At 40.0% G+C, this 25835-nt stretch overlaps 1 long non-coding RNA gene across 1 annotated transcript in view; it reads left to right on the top strand.

The window, feature by feature from the left end:
• The window catches only part of LOC114553649 (uncharacterized), a 71043-nt gene that overhangs the window by 31874 nt on the left and 13334 nt on the right, over positions 1-25835 (top strand). Inside the window, exon 3 of the long non-coding RNA XR_003692362.1 lies at positions 17425-17454. This is a non-coding gene — a long non-coding RNA (uncharacterized LOC114553649). The remainder of the gene's footprint in view (positions 1-17424; positions 17455-25835) is intronic.

Genomic DNA, 25835 nt, shown 5'->3' with positions numbered 1-25835 from the left:
AGATGATTGATTGTTCTTATTGAAGAAACAGAATAGCAACGAGGCAAGTGTCAATGCAGGTCCATCAGTATCAATATCAATCAGTAAAGGAGCTGAAGGACCTTGGTGGGGGACACTGTGGATATGCATGGCACATTCCTGTGTCTTGTCCTCTAAACTTGTGATTTGATTTATAGCCCATGTCTGGCCAGAGTCCAGTTAGACTTGATAGAATCGCAAAAGGTCGACAGGGGAGTCATCGGAGCACCCTGACATTAGCGCTGATGCTTAGGGGGACGAGAGGACAATAAATGCACTTGAACCGGACAGGGCAGGGAAGGATATTCTGTCTCATCATGGCAGAACACTTAGTAATTTACTAAGATAAACCTGTATGTAAGAAAGGCAGCGGAGAAGGCAGCCACAGGCAGAGGGAGGACATTAATGGAGAGAAGAGCAGAGAGGAGGATGCAGAGAGAGAGGGAGAGATGAAATAGAGAGGAAAGTGAAGAGAAGGATGGGCATGTAAGATTGTCCTCTCTTGTTTGACCATAAACAGACGTGCTCTTCCAGCAGATTGGGAAAGATATCACTTTCCTCATACCCTGATGTAGGTGTCACTGTGTTGTTTGAGGAGAAGTGGGATCACAGCAAAATCTTTAGATGTGGGTTATAGAGCTGGAATTACCTGGTTGAAATAGGTCAGGTAACAGGAGAGACTTGTGTAAATCAGATAATGTAGTTTGTCCTCTTTTCAGTCCAACTCCACTTCAGTGTAATTTAGTTGTCATCTAAGATGTGAGCCAGGTAATCTGACAGCAAACTTGAATATCAAATCATCAGGTTCTAAACGGACTCTTCAACAACAGGAGAAAATTAAAAGGAAAAGCAGGTGTGCCAAATGACTGGCATGGCACCTTGACATTGCAATCCTAGCTCAGTACAAATATGCCAGATCACTGCACCCTCCCAAGGGGTAAAGAAAGAAATAGTTCAGTCCTGAACATGGGCAGCATTCCACTTCATATATCTGCAGAGGTTTAAAGTTGCTTAATATTATACATAAATGATTAAGCTGACCCATTATAACTTGAGTTCAGTGACTGCTGCCTCTGTCATGGCAGATTTGAGGTTTGGCTTTAATGTTGATCCTTAGTTAATCTACAGTATAAACTCTAATCAATTAGTCGTTGATATAAAAGTAACCAGCAACTATTTTGATAATTGATTCATTCTTTTAGTAGTTTTGTCAAGTAAAAATGACAGCTTCTCAAACGTGGGTCTTTGATGTCATTAACAATAAACTACATTTTTTTGAGTTTTGGATTGTTGGTTGAATAAAAAAAACTATTTGAATACACCTCCTTGGTCCATGGAAAATTATAACCTCTTTTTTCACTTTTTTTCTGACATTTAATAGACAAAACAATTTGCAGATCAATCAAATAAAAATATATGTTAGCTGCAGCCCTGAAAACAACAAAGGTCAGTAGCAAAACATGAATCCTGTCTCAAAACCTTCAAGTGTGTTGTTAGGTCTACATGTCTACATGCCTATTTCCTACAAGAACTGTTCTCAAGCAAAGAGCTCTAGCAATTCACTTCATGTGAATCGCTTGTCAGAGTTGATCGGCAAAGGGGAAAGTTGCCTTCACTGGACATAGGCAGGAAATGTAAGTGTCTTGTTCCCTCGTCTTGCTGGGAATGAGAAAGAACTAGCCAGATAGAACCTGAAAAATAGTCCTGTTTGTTTCCAGGACAACGGGACAGCCAGATGCACCTTTCTCTTAATCTGGCAGAGATAGGAGCTACTTAGCCAGAGAGCACAGAGGAGACACAAGGAGGGAGGGCCGGGGTGTGTACACACACATGAAATACTCTCAAACAAAAAACACACACACTCAATAAAGGTTGAGACAAGGAGGGAGGAGAGAGGTGTAGAAAGAGAAGAGAGCAGCGTAGAGAAAGGAACAGAGATAGAAAAAGCAGGAGGTTTTTCTGTAGCCTGGTGTTGTAAACTGCACTAATACCTGTGCTCACCTGGGGAGCCTCATCAGCTGTTCAGCAGGATGCCTCAGAGGAAAAGGAGTTTCACATTTGGAGCTTATGGAGGGTAAGATGGAGGATTAAGCTCTCGGAGTGTGATTTTGGAGTTGCCAGCTTTGTGGTAGTGTACCTGTTGCATGTTGTTGCTCAGGGAGTTACACTGCACCTACTAAACAGCTGCAGAACTAGATGACTCTGACAAGGTCAGTGGCTGTCAGCGCTGAGCTCTCCTAATTTACAGCTTTAACCATAATTAGTGAATAGCTGCCGCAATCCTAGAAATAATAGCAACAAAGGGAGAGGTTAAAGGGATTGCTTCAGTGGGGTTGATTGGCTCATTAGGATGATAATTGATTGTCTCAGTCATGTTTGTTTTCTAAAGACCTTTTAGAACTTGCTGGTCAGACACTGCAGACTACTCAAAAGGAAAATAACCTAAATGTATCATAGTGATGAATACTGTAAACCCACTGGTAGTTTGAGGGAATTAGTGAGACCATTAGTGGTAAATAATGTTATCCAAAATCAAGATCAACTCTGGAGTACTACCTTTTTTCGACCCTAATATCTTTTGGAGAAAACAAACACAATACAAGCGAAGCTCTTGTTGTTCATTATCAACAGAAGTGGTGTGTCATTCTCAGAAAGAAATTTAATGTTGGTAATACTGAGTTATTGTAAGATAGTTGTAAGATTCAATTAAAGGCTTATGTGGGTAGTGTATTTCACTGTGAGGAAAGTGAAAGTGATTAGCTGCATCTCAGCATGATTAAAAGGAGGGTGTGAAAGAAGAAGGATGCGACTTTGTATAGTCAGTCTGTCATGTATGTGAGTCATGGCTTTTGTAGCCGTCAGAATGTGAATCTGAGATATGAAAATTATTTTTATGAGCAGTGAGCCCACAGTGCATTACAATTCATGAAATTACTTGTGTTTTGCTGCTGGAGGGCTCTGCCAAGTCTGCCTAGAAAGCACTCACAAGGCTCAGTTTGACATTTCAGTAGTAGGAGTCAGGTTGAAAGCTAGCCTGAGTGCACAGGCAGATACTGTGAACCAATATTAGACAAGGAAGTGCTATGTAGGGCATGGAAAACAACATTTTTGGAACAGCAACTACTTTGTTTTGAAAATGTGCAATAAGATTCTTGGAATAGTAGTCAAAAAAAAAAAAAAAAGTAATGTTATTCTGAAATAATTTTTTATACATGTATAAACTAAATGATTGACTGGTTGAGGCAATTGAGGCTATTCAGTTGTATCACAAATCTTCACCCCACAGAGAAAGACCTACGATATGTCAATCTCCACTATGCCTGACAGATGTTTTTTCCTCAGTGTCATAGGCAACTGGACACTGAGGAGCTGCTAATATTGACTCGACTATTAGGTGTCAGACAGTTCAGGTCCACCAGATGGGTCTCTTGTCGATTGGAAGTGCTTGCTTCTTATGAAAACCCCAGTGGACTAGTGTTTGTGAGGCTGGAATTTAGTTGTGGTAACTGCAATCACTTTTACAAATTCCATCAAGAGTCCTAAAGTGAAGGAAACGTCTTTACAGAAAAACTAAACTTTCTGGTTGTTTAGGTGCTTGGATTTCCACATTAGTACTGTGTTTCTAAAGGAATACATTTCTAACTTGAAACACCATGCAGGGTTGTTTTTTTTCACCCAAAGGATTGATAATGGGTATCACAATTAGGATGGCATTGTTTTTATGCTGACCTGATAAATTCATGTTAATGAATGGCTTTTTTGCTGAAGGGTTGTATGAGGTACTTATCGATAGTCAGTCTGCAGTATACAGTATATGACTTCCCCCAGTTTGGAGAAGCAAGCAGGAGTACTGATAGAGAAGCTAAGGAATGAACTGCTGTGGATGGGGGGCAGCAGCAAAACAGATTTTAGACACCTAAAAAAAAAAAATCCATTTCAGTTTAAGTGTATGCTATATTTAGAATATTTTCACCACTTTACCTTGCTGTCAGACAGCCCTTTCCTCCAGTTTCCACAGAAGTTTCTCCTCTCTTTCGTTTGGCTGTTCAGTCTCTCTCTGCAAAAGTTCTTCTGGTTCATAAAGTTATCCTCTTGTTTTCACACTGAACGCCATTTCCTCGTCGCTGTCATAATCACTCATTTTTATTTTCTTGTATTTCTTTATTCCATACTGTAAACCGAGGAGTCTGACCGAAACAGCTGATCCGCAGCTCAATGCAGTGTGCAACACAGTTGTGCTTTTGCGTAGGAATACGTTAAGAAATTGTAGGGCCAAAGTAATGGCTGTCTGATGGCAAGGTAAAGCAGTGAAAATATTCTAGATATAGCGTACACTTAAACTAATATTGATTTTTTTTTTTTTTTTTTTATGTGCTCCTTTTTTGGAAAGGTGACTAAAGTACGTTTTGCTGCTGACCCATAATGAAGACTTCATAATGATTCCCATGAGTTTAATCAAGTGAAGTAGTGAGGTCAGAAAAGGTTGGATCGATTCATATACTTTTAATGCAAACCATTAAATTGTAACAAATATCTACCTGGGTGTGTAGAATGGTAATGTAGTAATGGTGTTAAAGGTTTAATGAGCATGTATTGAATAATTTATAACCCCAGTTTTCAAATGAGTGCTTCAAATGAGTGGATGATTGTTTGTAAGTGTAGCTTGGCTGAGCAAAGCCTGTCCTTGTCCACACAGTCCCCCAGATTGTCCTTAAAGAACTCCAAAGGACCAGTTTGATAGTTTATAGCTTGCCTGTTGAGGGATTGTGATCCATATTAATTTTGCCCCCAAATTCTCCCCTCCATCTATGATCCTATCTGATAAGTCACAGACCTCCTCCTCTAATCTATGAACTACTTTTGCCCCGGGATTCTTTGAAAGTATTAAGCTGCCTGAGATGAATTAGGTAGTTTGTTTCAAGAAAAAAAAATTAGCTTTTTACTTATTTGTCTAATATATTTGGTTTGTTTGCAGTTGTCTCTGTTAAAAGCTTGTTTTGTCTCTCCAGGGAAATTAATGCCTAATGAATAACAAGGAAAGGATTCTCTAACAGAAATGGATGGAACCCAGACTTGACTTGGACCATCAAATAACCAGTCTACATTTGTTTCAGTATCTGTCCTTGAAGCAGTTATTTTGTTGCAGCATAATTTCCACAAACAATTTAATGGAAATTGCCGTTAGCAGATAATAACGTGGCTGTTTCTACATAACGCTCGTAAACAACTGCAAACAAAAGCCGATGAGCCAAAAAAGAACAACTGGAAATTGCGATCTATTTGAGCATCAGTTTTACTGCCTGTGTTTGTAATATGCAAAATCCGGAGTGGGCAATTTTGTGAAGTAGGCAAAACGATATAAAAACAATGGATGGTTGACGATTAAGTGGGTGACTAGCTCTTTTTTATTATATTCAGTAAACCTCCTCATAAACATCCCTACACACGCTTAAATGTCTTGCTTGATGTGAGTGACTTGCCTATTTTGAGATTGGAGGTTGTGATGGTGAACTGAAGACTTACAGAAAGCCAATTGATGAAGCTGGTGCTTTTACAGGCTTAGACTTATAGCTGGCTGGTTCCCTTCTAGTGAGCAAAGTCATCTTTAAGCCTGAAGACAACTAGCAACTGTTCAGCCAAGTGAAAGATTCTAGGATTGTGTGCATAACGCATTGCTCTGTTTGAGTGTCCCTCAGGTGTCGTACCTACTCTATGGTGATGTCGAGGCGGAGGATGGTGTGATTGTGCACCCAGTGCTTTCCTTAGTATGTGCCATTTCTGTGTCTGTAGCTATTGAGGAGGGGAGGGGGGGGGGCAATGTGAAGGGTGGGTGTGTGGCCTTACCCAACTGCCACTTTGCTCGTTTGATAGCCATGACGTCTCTCTCTCATGGCCGGGCCAAATTCTCTGGGCGGGCAAAGCAGAGAAAGGGGAGGTAACCTTGCTCCTTATGACCTCATGACCTTATGAGCCATTTTTAGCCACTAGGGGACCATAGGCAGGCTGGGGAAACTCATATTAATGTTAAAAAAACTCATAAAGTGAAGTTTTCATGCCATGGGACCTTTAACAAAATAAATGCAACACTTTTGCACATTTTTGTAACTGGACATATACCTTTATTTTGATGTCTTATTCCCTTTTCAACAAGTCTTGTTTTTTTGAAAAGGCAACTTTCTCGCTGTTAACGTTCACTCCAGATATCATATTGGTCTTCTGTCATGTCTCTTCAACTACCAAATGCTGCCTTTTCCCGCTTAAGAGTTTGTTAGTCACTTCTACTAAAGCCGCATTCAATTTAGTCCAATTATTCTAAAAAGTATGATGGCAGCTTGAGCATTAAATTGGCTCTCTGTAGATCCACATAAAGCAGTTGATGTGAGAGTGCACTCCATGAAAAATGGGAACAAAGTAAAAGAAATGTATTATTGTTTACACAATCATACAGTACAGTGTAGTAAAATTCAATGTCTTCATGTAACCCATCCTAAGCATTAGGAGCAGAGGATATGGGATTAGTTTTGTGACTTTAATTGCAAGCAAAACTTCTCAAGTATCAAACAAAAAACACTAACTCAAGCAAAAAAATTGTCACCTCAAAGGTAAAACTTAAAACTTGCAAAAAAAACATTTGTGTAGTTGTAAACTATTGGTCTTTTATTTGTTTGATATTATGTCCTTTTGTTTACAGTTCCCTCTGCTTCTTTCTCAATGATCAGTCTTTTGCTCTCTCCATCACGTTTGCAGTCATGCTCCCAGCTTTCTCCTTTGCCCCCCCTGAGTTTTTGCTTGCGATTCTGACACAAACATCTCGCGTGGGCGGGTCTTACAGGGGTACGTCCCCATTGGCTAATGAGTGTTAAGGGAAAGTTAAGGGAAAGTTTGAGTGACAGCTCAGCCTCAGTGCAGGTAAACTAACGTTAGAGACTCAGGGCTAGATTTACTAACACTAGCGCAGTTTGCGCTGCGTCTGTTTATGCGAGTTCGGTAATAGCACACGCTATGCTTCCACATTTTGCGTAGTATTTATCAACCCTGACACCCATCAGGCAATCAGCGTCTTTCTCCGCCCACTATACCGTAAATTGTGCTGTAGCGAAGCGGTACTGGTGCTATGATATGACTGAGTGCAGACTGCCATATTCCCACTGCTGATGCTATGACTGTTTGAAATGATCCTGATGCCAATATTTGTAATGTAGCGAGGAGTTTAACAACTGCTGGAATGGAATGTGAATGCTGAGTCAGAGATTCAATTTCATCTTTGAGTTCTTCCAGTAACTCTAATATTGCATGGCTGCTTGATCTGTAACGCTAAATGATGTTGTGTTCACTGACAAAGTGTGATTCTTGTGTTACAAATATTTTCAGCCTCGCCTATATATGTCTTCGTCTTGCTCACATTACAGTTGCCATTTCACCAGCGGCATAAAGGTCTACGAGGAAACTCAATTGCGGCTGGTTTAGACCTGCTTTTAAGAGGCGGAGAATTTCCCCCGCAGAATAGAGACGCGCTCTTACTGACAGTCTTTGTAAATACCACGGAATATATAATTAGGCGCACTTTGCGCTTATCCTCCCACCTTTTCGGGTGGAACTCCCACTTTCCCCACGACCCTCCCACGAACGCATATTGAAAGTGCAACTTGTCTCTTCTCGCTCATGTGGCAGACGATCTGCGATTTTACCCAAGTGCGCCCTGTTTGTAAATAGCCCGCATCGATTACGTCCGTCTTTGCGACCAAATAGCGCCTGGAAACAGGCGCAAACAGCTTGATAAATCTAGCCCTCAGAGTCTGGTCTGGAGGACACACAAGCCACTCCACAGCGGATTCCTACAAGATTAATAAAGTGTAAGTATTGATCATATTATCTGTGATCTACGTTGCAAGCATGGTTACTAGACATTTGTTGTTTCGTTGTGTTAAGTTACTAGCTAGCTAGCTGGTAAAGCTTTTTTAAGTTAGCATTTAACGTTAGCAATATTGCTAACGTTATCTAAAACTTTTAGCCACCGGCTACCTTACTGAGCTAATAATTTACCATGGGAATCATGTATTCTTCGTGAGTCCTTACTCAATGGAGCTGTATTAATTATCGTCTTCTCTCTGTAGAGACCTGCAGGACCCGAGCAGCGCTACGATGCTCTCCCAGGTAACCTTAGGTTAGTAACGTAGCTATATTATGGTCTATTAGGAAAAATTATTATCCAGCTAACTACTAATTGTTGTGGTTGCTATTGGCCTGATAATACACAATGCTAGGGTATTGGTTAAGTTGTACAATGAAGAAGCTGTGAATGTTATATATTATATATAGAGTTCGACACATACATTAGATAATGTTCCATCTATACACACTGTTTCTTCTTTCTTTGCACTACCTTAAGATGGCAGATAAAGGACGTATTTTTTGTATTTTTTAGCGCTGTAAATGTCAACAATATTTAGAATTAATGCATAGTGTTACTACTGTCCAAACTATGTACTTTAACTAACACACCAGGCCCTTGACAAATACTTTGCTTAGTGATCCTTATGGTTTGATGTGATGTGCATGTGTCCTGGTGGCTGGCCATATCTTACTTTACACATGTAGTCAACGTGGAGGTAGGGATCTAGAAAGTGTGATCAATAAAATTCCAGAAATAAGTGTTCCAGTAGTGTTCAGGAAAGCTAGAAAAATGTTTCTAGAGTGCAGGCTTTATTACAATTATTTATTATTGAGCTAATTTCAAACACTTTTTATCATCCAATAAGGTACTTCAAGCTTTACAATAAGACGTCAAAGAAGTGAAGGACTACAGCCACATCCCAGCCCTTCAGTGAACTGTCCTGCAGAAAAGGCTATCTATCGTCCAGACTGGAGCCATCAGTGAGCTCAGGAGACCAGATGATCCCGGGCGTCCAGGAGTTGTGTGTGATATTCCTGCACCACCCTCAGAAGTGTTGTTACAGACACAAGTCAGCAGAGAAATACAGCTTGCCTTAAGTGAAACTGAATATGTGAAATACAGTATATACATAACCCAATTACTCAGTATGTTTGTGTATTGTTGGTGATGAAAAACTGACCCTGACCTGTGATGTACTGCAAATAATGACTGACACTGAGTTCCAGCTTCTTCTACCACCGGGGCCCCAGCAAAATATGTTCAAATATCCATGATGTATGTGAAGTTTTATATTGGACTAAAAATAAAGCATTATAATAGTCTCAACCTTATTTCCTGTTTTATATAATAAACCAAACAGACAAGGGTGAATGTAAAAAAATGTTTTAATATAGTATGTGCATTTTAAAATATAATTACAGTAAGATAATGTAAACAAAAATTAAATTACAGGACAGTATACTGTAGTATGATATATTGACATACAATGGACTAAGAAACTACAAGTACACCAATGAAAACTTAAAAATAAGGTTATTGTAAGTGTTAATTGAGTATCTGAGCAAAATATGATCAAAACATACGCTATTGGTCTACATCCTGGCTGTTTGAAGCCTTCGCACACAGTGTTTCCTCCACAGAGAGACCGAAGGCTCCTCTCCCTCTACTGCTCCCACATCCTCCTGGTTGGTCTGCCTGCTGTGAGCTGTGATAAAAAATTATAACAACGTTTCTTACACAAATCAAATAGTAACAAAGTTCTTACTGATAACAGGCTTCCAAGGTTGTGTGATTTACAATTAAAATAACTTGCTTTTAAGAAGCCATTAGCAAATGTGTAGGCTTTAAAAACACTATGAACATTTTCCTTATGCTGACCTGCTTGCAAATGCAACAGAAGACATGTAATTAGTTAGGATAGCCAGTCTTTGTCATAACTAGGAAAGTACAGATGAGCACAGTTAAGCACTGCTAACGCTGCATTTGTACTGTACAGTATGTGTCGACCTCTAGATATAATACATTATATTCACAGCTTCTACATTGTACAACTTAACCAATACCCTAGCATTGTGTATTATCAGGCCAATAGCAACCACAACAATTAGTAGTTAGCTGGATAATAATTTTTCCTAATAGACCATAATATAGCTACATTACTAACCTAAGGTTACCTGGGAGAGCATCGTAGCTCTGCTCGGGTCCTGCAGGTAAATTAGCTCAGTAAGGTAGACGGTGGCTACAAGTTTTAGATAACGTTAGCAGTATAGCTAACGTTAAATGCTAACTTAAAAAAGCTTTACTAGCTAGCTAGCTAGTAACTTAACACAACGAAACAACAAACGTATAGTAACCATGCTTGCAACGTAGATCACAGATAATATATATATGATCAATACTTACACTTTATTAATCTTGTAGTAATACGCTGTGGAGTGGCTTGTGTTTCCTCCAGACCAGACTCTGAGTCTCTAAGTTTACCTGCACTGAGGCTGAGCTGTCACTCAAACTTTCCCCTTAACACTCATTAGCCAATGGGGAAGCACCCCTGTAAGGACCCGCCCACGTTTTTGTAAATATAAGCTAACGATTGTGTCATAACCAAGTGACTTACTGTCGCATAGTAGAGGAATTACCGTATAGTACAGGAGAAGCTCGCAGGCAGTTTCGACTTACATGAGCTGTTTAGGTTTAATTACTAATGTTAACTAGCATGTTAGTTAGCAATAATTAGCCTGTGCCCATGTTATCTCCTTACATCCACCTACACTCTCCGTATCTGTAAGATTGGGAATGATTGAGATTTCTCTTGGCACAGCTACCAGAAGACTTCCAACTTTCAGACACGTTGCTCACGTCACATTCTCTCAGTTGGAGGCTGCGCAGTAAAGCTGGCCATCACCGGAAAAGTGCTTCTAATAGCCTTCACTGGTCTCCGTCCAGAGCAACGGGGTCTATTGGTCCATTATATACTGTCTATGCATATCCCTGATGCATTTCCTGGTTCTCCATCTCCGTAAACAACATGATATCAAAGAGATAGTTAACGTTTACTGCTCCAGATTTCCCACCGTGGTCACATATATATGACTGTAGAGTCGCTACTCAGTGACGCTTCTTTCCGACCAATCAGCAGCCTGCAGGATTTCACGTCACCTTCTCGGCTCGCCTCAGCTCGCTTGGAACCTCGACTGAGCAGGTACTAGAAAAAGTACCTGTTAGCAGGTACCAGGTACTTTTTTTCAAAATGGAAAACCAAAAAAGGCAAGTAGAGGCGAGTAGGTACCATGTAATGGAAAAGCGCCATTTGACATGTGGTTGGAGGAGGCCAGGATTGAACCGCCAATCTTGTGGTTGAGGGGCCGACCCATTCTACCTCTGATCCACAGATTCAAGACAATCACAGTTTATTATGAACCCCACAGACTGAACATAATGGTTCACAACAACTCTTATTTATCAAGTCTAGCAGAGGAAAGATAATTGTTGTGCTCCAGACAATCTTGTTCTAAATGGTAACACTTCCACTCAAAGAAAGCCGAATGAATGCATTTAGCCGCATCTTGTATTGACTTTCTCACATTCAACACATTTCATACAGTAGGGCTTTCTGTCTGAATGGCTCAATTTTCCCATTGTCTCTTTTCCTGGTTGAGAAGGAAGCATGTTGTGTTTTAAAGCCCCCCCTCCAGCCAATATTACTTCCTGTTTAACGGCTAACGTTCTTTCTCAAACAGAGAATGGGTGTGTGGATAATAGTTGGACCTAATCCATAACCATGGCAACCAGATTGCAGCTACAGCCTCTTGGAAAACAGTGATATGGCACTTTAATTGATGAATTTAGAATTAGAAGAATTAGCACAACACAGTCTGTTTCATTCACTCGCAATCCTCGCCCCCCCCCCCCATCCCCTTTGTGAGGTGGCTGTCTGGCTGCTGCTGCACCAAGGAGCCTCACAGCCGCACACATTAAAATGTAATAAATCAATGTAAAAAATACACTGGAGAGGGCCTTTAAGTATACATTTTTGTCTCAGTTGTCAGTGGAATTCATGCGATACTCGGATCAAATTCCTGCTGGAACATGTGCGGTTGTGTAGTTTTTGGTTTAGAAGACTAGAGGTAGAAAAATGCCGCTATACTTCATTACCGCCATCCCCGGCTGCAATAACAGAAGGTACAGAGACGGCAAGAGCACAGATGCAGAAGAACCAGGAACGCTGACCAATCAGAGCAGACTGGGCATTTATCGGGAGGGGGGGCTTAAAGAGGCTTCAACAGAGCATCTCAGACAGAGGGTGAATACAGATGCAGCAGCCATGGGCAGTATGAGAAAAATAAAGTGTTTTTTTTAACATTAAGGTGAGTAAACATGTTATAGTAGAAACACAAAATACAAGTATGAACCTAATAATGAGCATAATAGATCCTCTTTCATCTATTTTTGAATCTTGTTATGAGCAATTACTTTAAATGTCTTGAACACTTCAAATATAAAAAAGCTCATTGGTTAAATGGCTTTAGGTTTATAACAGCCAAACCCCATTTTGTTACCTTCTACCTATTTGATTGTCCTTCCTCGAGTGAGTGTCATGTGCATCCACAGTAATTGGAGATGTTTTTCACTCCTGACACCAAAAGAATGGTGTTGTCTGTGTCAGCAGGGGGATAATCTCCAACCGTGTCACAAACTTGCAAACTAATGTTTCCATTCTCAACACTGAGCAACAAACATAGGAAAAGAGCAGAGCACCTACCAGCAACATGTCAAATACAGTCGTGCACAAAGGTGAGTTGTATCTGACAGAACTGGCTGTAAGGCTGTAAGAGTGTGCATGAAGTAACGTGTTTGATGTCAGACACACTGCAGTGACACTGTTTCCATTTCTTACATCATCCCATCCTCTTTTCTTCATCCTCTTTTCTTCAATATTTTTTTACAACAGATACAAGTACTAAAATAGGAGAGGGGGGGAGGGGGGACCGAACTGGAGATTATAACAGCCTGGTGAGCTAGTTGGCAGAAACAGAGGGATATCAGTGTGAAGACAGACATGCACAGATACACAGACCTGATTTGACTACTTAGCTCGATTATGCCACCCAGCGGTGTTGGCATGCCATTGAATATTGACCTACTGCTCCCTGAGGAGCAGTAGGTCAATATATAACGCGCTATCACTCTCACACACGGGCCATTTAGCTAGCAGGAAGAGGGGAGCTGCAGGCCCTGGAGCTCTGTCAGAGCACCAGCGTTTAGTAGTCCATAATCCAAAAACCGGTGACTTTGCGCGGGTATGGAGTGCTGTGGGCTGCAAGCCGTAACGGAGCTCGATCGAGCTCAGAGCAGGCCGGGGTGTGTAAAGGAAGGCAGGCTGTGCAGCGAGGCAGCAACACAGGCAGCACCGGCAGCTGAACTCCGACACACAGTCTTACCAAATTTGCAATAAGCCATACATTTTCGTAAAACGTCCCATATTTAAGCTTTATATAGTTAATTTCTCGCTTAAAAAAGTCTCAGAAGTGAATTTAATAACGTAATAGCCCGACAAACAATGTATAACTTTGCAGTGAGACCTGCTGTCGAGTCTCCCATGTGTTTCTATGTAGTTTGCTCAAACCAATCGGAATATTCTGAATATTCATGAGCATACCATATTTGGAAGAAAAGCTCTTTTTCCAAATAGAACCATATTCACAGGGTAGTTAAGGGCCTAATAAAATAGCATTCGGGCAATTTTCAGCCCAACCAATGTTACATACCCCATTAGGAGACCTTAAGGAACAGTGTAAAATACCCTATATAATAGTTCTATCACCCCTTTAAAGATTTGAAGTCCAAGCCGAGCTGAGGTTATTAAATCAACTGGCAACTATTAATCAATTAATCCTGTCGGTCATTTTTCAAGTGGAAATACAAAACATTCACTGGTTCCAGCTGCTGAAATGTGACGATTTTCCACTTTTTATACAAAGTAATAGTTCTTTAATTTAATATATTGTTGATGTGACCAAGGGCTCTAGGAAAAGGTGATTGCCATTTTCATAATTTTCAGACATTTTCTAGACAAAACAATGAATCGAGAAAATAATTTGGCAGAGTCAGGTTGGGGTGGTGGATGGGTAAAAAAAAAACTCTTTTAAAAAGTCAATTCACTTTGAAATGAACAGAGTTTTAGTCTGTGACGCAATGACGTACAGTACATCCTTATTTCATTATTACTCATTTAAAGCCAATCCCTGATGTTTCATCAGGTGTTTGCTACGTGTTTAAAACTGCGCTCGTTATGTTAAATAGAACAGTCACGTGATTACAGGCACATTATTAAACCGCCACAGTGCGACAGTAAATAGAATGGTCGGATTTGTTCATTTGGGAGTCTTTGGAAATCAACCTATAATGTTGTTTAGTCATGAGAATGTGTTGAAAATAATTGTTAGCTGCAGCCCTAATGCACAGTTACTTTATTATATTACTGTATCATGCTGGCCCCAGTCTGTAGTGCTGCACAGTAGATCTAAAGCAATGAGTGAAAAAAATCTGTGGGGGCAATAAGGCAGGGCTGTGTCTGTGTGTTTGAATTAATTTGTTGAATATGCGAAGAGGCCATGTTCAAGCTAAAACAAGGTTTCAAGCCGCTCTTTTAGTAGAAAACCATACAGTATCAGAATGTGCACTCATTTCTTATCCATCCAAAACTTCCCTGGGCATAAATAAATGATTTTAAAACTAAATATGAATAATTCATGATGGTGATAGTAAATCACATGAGATGTGCTGCGCAGTAAGTGTTGCCTCTGAATGCATCCCTTACTCCAAACTCACCTTGGGTGAATATTGGTTTGTGACATTGCCGGGAATCTCATTTATCATTTTAAAAGGTTTTTCCATGAGACCTAATCAATACATTGTCTTTCTTTCAATGTAGACAGATATTGTTTTCAAACTATAGGTGAGCAGCACCTAAGATGCTACTGGACATGTCAAAGTCTCATAAATTGGCATAACCCATTGGATTGCATTTTACTTCTTGAGAAATCTTGGAAAGACTATGGATAATTCTTTAAAGGTAATTACTTACTAGATGACAGCAGTAACCTTACACTGACCTGAGTCTCTTTGACACATTGCTGTTGCACACTATACTTAAAACAAACTTCAGTTGCCTTCCTGTCTTTATTCACTTAAATGCGACTGTCGGCAGGATGGCTTTTATTTTTTTAATTATTTTTATTATGTTGTTTTCATGTTGTTGCTACTGACGAATGTGATTGCGAGTGTGTTGACATCGAATGACAATGGTCATTATTTGATTGGCCTAGCCCTGGGGAGAAAGAGATAAACAGTGATTATCAGAAGATTGATTTTCCACACTCAGGGCTTTAAAGATTGATCCAGGTGGGAGTTTTTGCCCAGCATAATTTGTATGCATGGTAAATGGAAAAGAGAACCAGCCACACAAAACCCCTAACACTCCTAGACCTCTAATACTAAATGGAATGCACCAACAGAGGGATACTGCCTTATCTTTCGCTCCTTTGCAGTTAATTTTACCTACATGCACACATACGTACTTTATCTTTCTCCCTCTGTCATTACTCATCCAACAGCAACATTTATTGTAATTAATTGCTCATATATTTCCTGCATGCTTAATTAGCTTTACATGTTTTCTTGCTTGCCTTAATTTACCTTTTTATCATAGGTGATATTTTACTTTATCTCGCTATTTGGCAACCACCACCATTCAGACATTTCTGCACTGCTCCCTACCCTGCACTGAACAGCTGCCAGCTGCCCCTTCTTTCTATCTTTGAGGCAATCCCACCCTGGTTAGACTTGGCAAGCGGCTGGCAGGCTGAGGTGTAGATAAATGAAGTAGAGGGAAGACAAGGAAGCAGAACCATCCTACCTTCTGACCTACTGTATATCAGTGTAAATAGTACTGGGACTTACAGTCTTCGTTCCAAGGATCTTTTCCTTCTGTCTATTCCAAAGGTTAGAACTGAGCTGGGGGAAAAAAGGCGTTTAAGTTTGCTCCTCCCTCAACATGGAACAAGTTACAGAAATCCATGAAACTTAATGAGCTGGTCTCATTGGTCGCTTTTAAGAGGATGTTGATTGACTTGGAGGCAGCCACATCTGGCGGTAGATGTTTTTGCCTGATGTGTTTAGGATTGTGGTTGACTTTGATGGATTTGCTGTTTCAGTTGTTTTATGTTTTTAGTGTTTTTGTGTGTATGTGTGGTTGTACTGCTGCCTGTCTTGGCCAGGACACTCTTGAACAGGAGATTTTTAATCACAATGAGTCTCTTCCTGGTTAAATAAAGGTAAATAAAAATTATTAAAAAAAAGGAAGCAGTGGAGGGAGGCAACGTGGATCCTGGATTCCTTGTGGAATACATTAAAGCTGCACTAACCAATATTTCTGTGATAGCAACAGATCAAATTCCCACTTGTGTTGTAAAGGGGTCGTCCTATAATTGTGTGTTCATACCCCTATAAAAGTGTTTAATAGGGGTATGAACCTTCACTAGTATCACTATTCGATTACGATTATCCTGTCAACGATTCGAATTGATTCGATATCACGATGCGTCAGCTCCTCCATATTATATATTGCTACACATGGTTTTCATAGTCAAATTCAAACAGTCATATATGTATGAACTCTCTTTTTAATTGCATCTGCTCTCAAAAAAAACACTTCCTGAATGTAGCGGAGTCTGAACACAGCAGACAACAGACAAAAGAAAAAGCAGCGACCTGGAAAATCAACAAGTAACAGTTATCAGTAGGCAATAATCGATTATGGTCTGTCACTGCATCTATGCAGAATTGTCTAGGTCCGCCTCGCGATGCATCGATGCAATGATTAATTCCAACACCCCTAATGTTTAAGCATCTTTTGGCTCATTGTTTTTGTTTTTCATCCCGCACCTTTACTGTTTTGATTCAGCCTTCCCGCTCTCATCAGCGTGGTTTCCAGCCACAACTCCTGCCTATCAATAAACGATAGACAAACATACAGTAGTTAGCAACTAGTTAGTGAATACAGTGGTCCATTTGGCATGCTAGAGAGTCAGATGTTTCCCTTAGGAGTAGGTGGAAAGCAAAACTGAGCTTTAAGGAGAGCGAACATTGGACTGACATTCATCAGACAACTCAAAATGAATGCTAACAGTTCTCCGTGTCAGCGCCATCTGTAATTAGCAACTGCTTGCCAAGAGATGACAAGGTGATAATAACACGTTATGTTAGGTTGTCCTTAATATCATAAAAATGTCCTCTTATATTTATTGGAAGAAGAAAAATGCCCAGGATCAATGAAGAATTGAAATACATCTAAAATAATTCTTAGTCTAATCCACTAAATAATTCAGTATTGTTCTCAGTTAGATAACTCACACATCTTACCTTTTCCATTTCACCTTCTCCAGATGTTTGTAGCAACTTTCTGTGATGCATAAGGATGGAAACTGATCTACTGTCACTTTGTTTCTCTCTAGAGTTGACAAGAGCTTCTCCAGGACCTTGTGGTGAGTCCTCTCCTTATTATTATTAAAAACATTATGCATCAGAGATTGTTGTGTCATGCTTGACTGCTCCCAACACTCTCTTCCCAAACGTTGCATTTCCAACTTCTGACATTTTTGAGGTAGAGGCTACAAAATTGTTGCTTCCTTCTTATTCCACTTGACCAACCACTGTTTTGAATAGATCTCTAACTTCAATCATCTGAAAGCAGAATCAAACGTGAAAAGAACGTCTGTCAAGAGTTCAGATTTAGCATTCGTATAGTCTTTTTGTTCCACCCTGTCAGCATGACTTTCTGTTATGTGCTGCAGCATTCTCAAAAGCTCCTTTTTTTTAAGTGAAGACATGATGACCCGAGTAAAGATAGAGTTAAAAAAGGTGAAGGCTGATAAGACCTCTATTTTTAGAGCAGTAAAACCATAAGCACACATTTCCTCTTCTTTATCTCTACCCTTGGCTTTTTCCTGCCTGGTGATAAGAATTTCAATTATGCATAAAATTATTTACTCACTTAGCATGGTCGAAATGGAGATAGTGGCGCTTGCAATGTTGCCTATTGGCAGATAGTCTCACAGCATGGAGAAAGGAATGTGTGGCTGTAAATACAGGGGCAAGAGCAGATGGAGGGTGGAAGGGAGCACACATATGTGTATCATACCAGCTGGTCAGGTGGGGCACACACCTCTGAGGTCTCAACCAGAAAGATTGATAACACCACTTTAAACTTGAGTAAAATTTGAGGTATATTGCAGTACTGAACCCATTAAACTTAGTTGTTTGTGGTACTGTGATTTATGGGACTTTATATTTAAGGCCATGTTTGTGATGTTTTATTGATATAATATAATTGTAATATACAGACGTACTAATGTGGAGAGTTTCTTATGGCATGGATTCAAGGCAGCCAATATCAAGGTTGTCATAAACACTGCATACCGGCTGTAAATTATCACAGGTAATTAGCAAACACTGTCCATCCCTGAGTTGAATTAGAGAGAAAAATGGAAAGAAAGGGAGGGAGAGAGACAAAATATTAATTACCTTTTCTTGAGTGTTTTTGTTTCATTTCTGTGTCACATGCAATAAAGCAATTTTTGTTCAGAGGGATTTTGTCTTTTTGTTTACAAGGCTCTTAGCGCAGCTCGCCAGCAGCTGAAAAAAGATTGTGTTGCTTCGTTATTATAGATCAAATGGGCTATAGAGTCATAAAAAAACAGAGTCATAATGAGTCTGGAAAGGACAATGGGAGGGTATACTGGAAAGGGAAAATTGAATGTGCAAGGATGATTCAGGCTCATCAGAGGAGAATAGAACCTTAGACACCCGGTGAGTTTCATTATGAGGATTCGGGTTTCTCTCTGTCGCAAACAGGTCTGTAGCACATGCTAATGAAGCCTCAGGGCTAGCTATCCACAGCACAGCCCTCTGATTATAATCCCTGAGTCATTATGCCAATTGTGTACTCCATCAGTCTAAAACTTAGATTAAAAAGCCCAAGTAACAACATACCTAGTATTTAATAATGTCTCTCTCGTGGGCACTGGTAGTGATTTCTTGAGGAGTTAGTTGTTTTTTTTTCCAAATCCAGTAGGGTTTGTTCCAATATCATATATTAAGGTTGCATGGCCTCAGAAAAGGTTTATGACTTAATTAGGACACATCTCAGTTGTTGTTTGTGTATGACACTCTCCATGTCTGCTACCTAGCAGTCACACAGCTATTGTGTTAGGAACAGCACCATGGAGGTGAGATTTACTACAGCGGCTTCAAACCACATTTCTGTCATTAAAAAGTGTCTTTCCAGGATCCCCTGTCATGTGCCACTTCCTCAAATCCGGTAAAAACGGTATCCTCAACCAGCCAGGTGTGAGTGTGTGGCGGGGGGGACAAACATACTTTTCTGTCACTCTGGTTGTCACAACCGTCTCCATCATCTCACCCTGGCTGGCTCACAAACACTTTCTAGCCCTGAAATTTGGAAAAGAAAATGCTCTCCATGATGGCGGGAACACACATATTCTGAGGTGCAAAACGGCTCACAGCACAGTGTTCCCAATTAAACCCTCATTAGTTTGATTGCTCTCGATAATGGTGGTGCTTATCTTCCTCAGTCTAAAGCTCCTGCAGTGCTGCCATAAGGAGGCCAGAATAAATGTAATTGTCCCTTACAACTCAATTCTGCACTATTTCAGTCTAGTGATGCAGTCTGGTGATGCATCTAATAAAGCGAACAATGTGATCAGCATTTCTATTGTATTATAAATATGAATTAAATTTGTTTCTCAATTAACTTGTTTGGTTAGGGACGCCTCTCAAGGGCCTCCTCTTTGAGATCATGTGGCATATAATGTACGTGCACAGCTTGAGGTATGTCCGTTAGCTTGCAGCCATCTACTCTCAGCAGCACCAGGGCCGTGATTCGGAGCAACCCTTTGACTGACACGAGGAGCTGCGTGGTAATGAAGTGGTCCTCAGTGTTGAACGATGGGAAAGAGCGGGGCAGAGAGGACTCTAATTGGGCATCTGCGCCTCTTTAGCTTGCTGTTAATGGCCGGTCTCCTTCCTAATATAAGAGTCAGTGTCGTATGGAGAAAGCAAAGAGGAAAAGAGAGTAGCCAAGTGTAGTTTAATGGTTAGATCAAGGGTTGTGCTCAGCGAGGGCATGGCTTGACTGTCATGGTGATAAACAAGCTGTTTACTAGGGCTGGGACGATTCGACGTCGTCCATTGCGTAAATGCGTCGACACAAATAATTTGCATCGATGTGTCGCTAAATAAAATAAATAAATAAAACTTGCGTGCAAACAAAGAATTTCTAATAAGGTGCAAATTAATTAATGTAATGCGGAAATAATGTAATGCGGAACTACTGTTAGATATGCGGATTCTAGGGACACTTAATCTGTAGTCCTGCCTTAGCTCTGAAGCTAGCCGAGCTCCAGCTACATGCAGTCTTTTGTCAGGTCTACGGTCCAGTGAGCGAGTCAGAGATAGCGGCACGAAAGAACGAGCATGGCGAGTGGCGACCCACAAGAGTTAGAGGACCCGCTGGCCTATTTAAGATCGCAAGTTTGGGAAAACTTTGAGACTGTATGGGTGCAGCCTTGCCCTCCCGCCTGGTGCCGTCCCCGCCTCGAAAACGTCAGTCTTCGGGTCAGTTCCCCAGTAGTAGGCTACAGACGAGAGAGTGGTGGATAAGATGAGGACTGCGTGTCGGCGTTGTTCAGCAGTCGTTGCGTATGTGAGTGGAAATACATCTAAGGGCCGGGACACATCAGGCCGATTATCGGCCATGGGGCAGTCTGGCGAGGTCAGTGACTCAAATCTGTTCGGTGTGTCCCGTGCCGTCGTCCGTCTGGGGGGCTGTCGGCGTTCATTTTGGCCGACCTGACATGTTCGGTCGGCGGCAGGGCTGTCGGGACTCACCCGGAAATGACGAACGGAATGAGGAGACTACAGTCTCTCAAAATCTGATGAAAATCTTTTAAACTGACCTTTGTTGAGCTGAAATTAAGACAGATTCAGCAACTGCATGGCCTATTTCTCGCTTAAAATGTTTTAGTACAAAAACTGCAGTCATCAAGCCACTCCTAAAAAAGAACAATCTAGACACGTCACTAATGAGCAACTATAGGCCGATATCAAACCTTCCATTTTTAAGCAAAATCATAGAAAAAGCGGTTTTTCAACAACTCAACCTTTTCTTATCACTCAACAATAGTTTTGATGCCTTCCAGTCAGGTTTTCGACCACACCACAGCACTGAGACAGCTCTTGTCAAAGTCTTTAATGACATCCACTTGAACACAGATAGTGGCAAAATTTCAGTCTTAGTATTACGTGATCTCAGTGCTGCTTTTGATACAGTCGACCACAACATATTACTTGACCAATTGGAAAACTGGGTTGGTCTTTCTGGCTCAGTACTAAAGTGGTTTGAATCCTATTTAAAGAATAGGGACTACTTTGTGTCTATAGGTAATTATACATCTGAGCATACAAATATGACATGCGGAGTTCCCCAAGGCTCATTTCTGGGGCCTCTTCTGTTCAACATCTACATGCTTCCACTGGCTCAGATTATGGAAAACAACTAAATAAGTTACCATAGTTATGCGGATGACACACAAATTTACATAACCTTATCGCCAGGGAATTATAGCCCAATACAACAACTGAATATGTGCATTGAACAAATTAACAACTGGATGTGCCATAACTTTCTTAAATTAAATGAAGAAAAAACTGAGGTGGTTGTTTTTGGAGCAAAAGAGGAACAATTAAAGGTCAGCACTCAGCTTCAAACGACAATGTTAAAAACAACAGACAAAGCCAGAAATCTTGGTGTAGTCATGGACTCAGACCTGAATTTTAAAAGTCACATTAAGACAATTACAAAATCAGCCTATTATCACCTTAAGAATATATCAAGGGTTAAAGGACTTATGTCTCAGCAGGATTTGGAAAAACTTGTCCATGCTTTTATCTTCAGTAGACTTGACTACTGTAACGGTGTCTTTACAAATCTCCCTAAAAAATCAATCAGACAACTGCAGCTGATTCAGAACGCTGCTGCTCGAGTCCTCACTAAAACCAAGAAAGTGGATCACATCACTCTAGTACTGAAGTCTTTACACTGGCTTCCAGTGCCTCAAAGAATTGATTTTAAAATACTTTTGCTGGTTTACAAATCACTAAATGGTTTAGGGCCAAAATACATTTCTGATCTGCTACTACACTATGACCTACCCAGACCTCTCAGGTCGTCTGGGACAGGTCTACTTGTTGTTCCCAGAGTCAGAACTAAACAGGGGGAAGCAGCGTTCAGTTTTTATGCTCCACATATCTGGAACAAACTCCCAGAAAACTGCAGGTCCGCTGCAACTCTCAGTTCTTTTAAATCCAGGCTGAAGACATATCTTTTTAATGTTGCCTTTCTTTAAATAACCTATTTTTAACTGCTCTTTCTTTAAAATTCTTATACTGCACTGTACATTTTATTCTTGTCTTTTAATGATCTTAAATTGTTGTTAATTGTTTTAATGCTTTGAAATTGTTTTTAATTGTTTTCTAACTGTTTTTAATGTTTCATGTTTCATGTAAAGCACTTTGAATTGCCTTGTTGCTGAAATGTGCTATACAAATAAAGCTGCCTTGCCTTGCCTTGCTTTACAATATGAGATCGTATTCTGAACGGCCGCCATGACAGTCCAGGTCTGAATTTCCGGAGAAAACAAACCAGTGTGACGCGTTTGTCCAATCAGCTGCCGGTTTTCATTTCTTGGGCGACATTACAGATTAGTGCCACTTGCTGTTATAGAGATGTATTATGTCTCGTCTCCTCTCGTCTTTTTGGTGTGTTCTGTGGCAGGTTTTTGGACCTCGGGGATGCGACTGATCATATCGACGGGGTTTTCTGTCAACGGTCGGCCGTCGGCTATATGTGTCTACACCTTAACATGATAACGCATATCCGACGCCATCACCAAGATGTGCCAATCACTGGAACGAGACAAAAAAAAACTGTCCAACTTCTCCTCCCTACAGTGCTTAACCAGCCTTTAGATACAAATAATTAAAGTTAAATTAAAGGGAGAAGAGCTTGGATGTTAAACAAGAGCTTATTCATTATTTTACCTACTGTTAAAAAAAGCAAATACAGGTTAATCTCTCATACACTACTCTTTTTGCACTTGCTCTGTTTACTTAAAGTTTTTATTTTTCTATTCCTCCTGAAAGTGACTTTATTTTGTGGTTGGATTGATAGGCTACATCTGGCTTAAGGTTGCACTACAAATTAATTTTACTAAACAATTTTACTAAATTTGAAATTTGAACCTTATTGAAATTAGTTGTGTAAATTGTTAATAATTGAGCAATGGGAAAATAATCGCTAATCGAAAAATTAATCGTTAGATTGGTCGACTAATGGAAAAAATAATAGCTAGATTAATCGTTTAAAAAATTATCGTTTGGGACAGCCCTACTGTTTACATTTGCCTCATTAGACATTAAGGCAAAACATTAATGAAATATTAGGGGACCCTTCCTAATGTTGGGTTGCACCCAAAAAATAAATTCCAAACTCACAGATGTTCAATTGGACTGAGATCTAATGGCTGAGCAGGCCGCTGTATCAAACTGAATTCACTGTAATGTTCATTGAACCATTCCTGGACAGAATTAGCTTGGCAGTACAGATTATAACCATGCTGCCAGGATATCCTGGGGCTTCAGTTTTAGCAAATGGGCACCATTTATTTCCATTGTGTATTCCTCTATGTCAATATTTCCACAACTCCTCTTTGTACAAAAGTTCATTAATGAAGATGTGGAACTTTGTAAGCTCATTGGCTCGTTGTGTTGCTCCATTATTTCTGAGACCAGTGAGACTGAGACTGATATTCTATCCATTAGTTTTGACAGCGCGACATTTGTTTACAGTGTTTCGTGCGTTAGACAGTATGAAAGCTAACCGAACCAAATAAAAAAATGCAACAATGTTGCAAATTCACCCCTGAATCACACCGAGGCTACCAAACTGTAGGTGTGAAAGCGATCTTAGTCTTTTCCCACCAGACTGGCACTTGGCTGGACCATCTGAAGGTGTGTCTATGTCCCAGTGCCTGAAATATCAACAATAAACCTAAATAAAATCTTTTCATAGTGGCAAAAATGAACACAAATTTTACAATATTTCACTTTAGCTAGAGTCTTTTATACTGAAAACATGATGCAATATACCACTTCCAAATATGCAGTAATTTTATGAAACCTCTTATCTTACTATTCATATCTTATATAATAAAACAGATGTGATAATTGTCTCTTGAGGCTTGAGTGATAACAGAACAAAATCCTTTTATAAGCTTTTTTTTCATCAATTATAGATGGGACGACAGCACTCATTAAACCCAGGTCGAGTCTGTGGAACTGTTTCATAGAGCCACAGTGGCTTAGTTTTATCACAGGGCTAGGACCATATGCTTTGTCTGCCAATTCGATTTGTATTGTGATTTTCATTTATTGCGATTTCTAGAAGTATTGTGATTCAATAGTATTGAGTATTGTGATTTTCTTTTCCTTTTTGAACAAAAACAAAAGTTGAATAATACACTTCCGGAGACAATACATCATGAGACATTTCTAAAAGTGAATTGTTTTCTAAGAAGAATGCACATACATGTCAGACATTTATTTCATTTGTAAAGAAGTACATAACATGGATTTTCTGCTTTTGGTCAGAAAACAGATATGATGTAGTCCCCGGTGAATCATTGGTAAAAAATATAAATAAAACATTGATTCTAGGGAAAGGAATCCATTTTAAAAATTGTCGCAAAAAAGTAACGATACATGAATTTTCAATTTTTTTTCCCCACCCCTAGTAAAAAACACCAAGGTTTTTTGTTGTTTTTTAGTCGATGGACTGACTGTGTGATCTGAAACCAGGCAGGAAGGAGACCCCTGCTGCGACCCAGACAGGTGTGTCCAGGAAAACATTATGACCTAAAGCAGTTGCAATGTGGTCTGCTTTTACAGGTTGTGCAGAGGGCACAATCAGAGAGCAGCGCCGTGACGTTGGAAGTAATTTTAGCAGATGGGGTTCGCCTGTTACTCAGTGCACCTGTTCAGTTAAATACATGGTAGACTGCAGCTGCCGTGGTAGATGAGAAAAGAGCCATGCCTTTTAGGATCTTTTTTGAAGTAAGCGCCACCGTCTTGCCACACTTTAAATTGTATATTTTTGAAGATTATAATGTTCAGTTTTAAGACACTTTGACAGAGAAGTGTTATTGCTGTTTGAATGTTGAAAGGTACTTTTCAAACACTGATTATAATGATAAAACACACACAGGCACCTACTCTATAGTCCTCCCAGTCCCACTTCCAGTCCCACTTCATTAGCCTCTCCACTTAATATAGTATCAGCTAATTAATTGAAGAGTTCCAACTTATTTAGGGTGCAATGTTGCTTGCAGTTGTAGCCATTTATCTTTATCAGGAGGTCAACTACATATAATCAAGCTTTTATTACATCTCAATTCCGGAGACTCATGAATGACTCGTACGCTGCAGTACAATTGTTTCGCCCAGACATATAGGGTTTGCTTTGTGGCATTCATGACCATTGTTCAGAACTGTCAAATCATTCTTCTTATTACATAAATATGTTCAATCAATGTTGTCAACTGCAAGTTTCTAAGCTCATTTTTAAGGCACAAGTTGTCACTGCAGATGAAATGTGGCACATCCTTTTGTCTGGAAAATGGTGAAGACATGTTTGGTGATGAGGTTTTCAGCACAGCTCAGAAACTCTTGTGGTCAGAAGTGGCAATTAGTTCAGTTTTTTTGTTGATTTTCTACGAAGCCATGAAGGCAT

The sequence above is a fragment of the Perca flavescens genome, chromosome 4, assembly GCF_004354835.1.
Source record: "Perca flavescens isolate YP-PL-M2 chromosome 4, PFLA_1.0, whole genome shotgun sequence".
NCBI classification, from domain to species: Eukaryota; Metazoa; Chordata; class Actinopteri; order Perciformes; family Percidae; genus Perca; species Perca flavescens.
The sequence above is the reverse complement of the archived record's forward strand: the minus strand, read 5'-3'. Positions and strand labels throughout refer to the sequence as shown.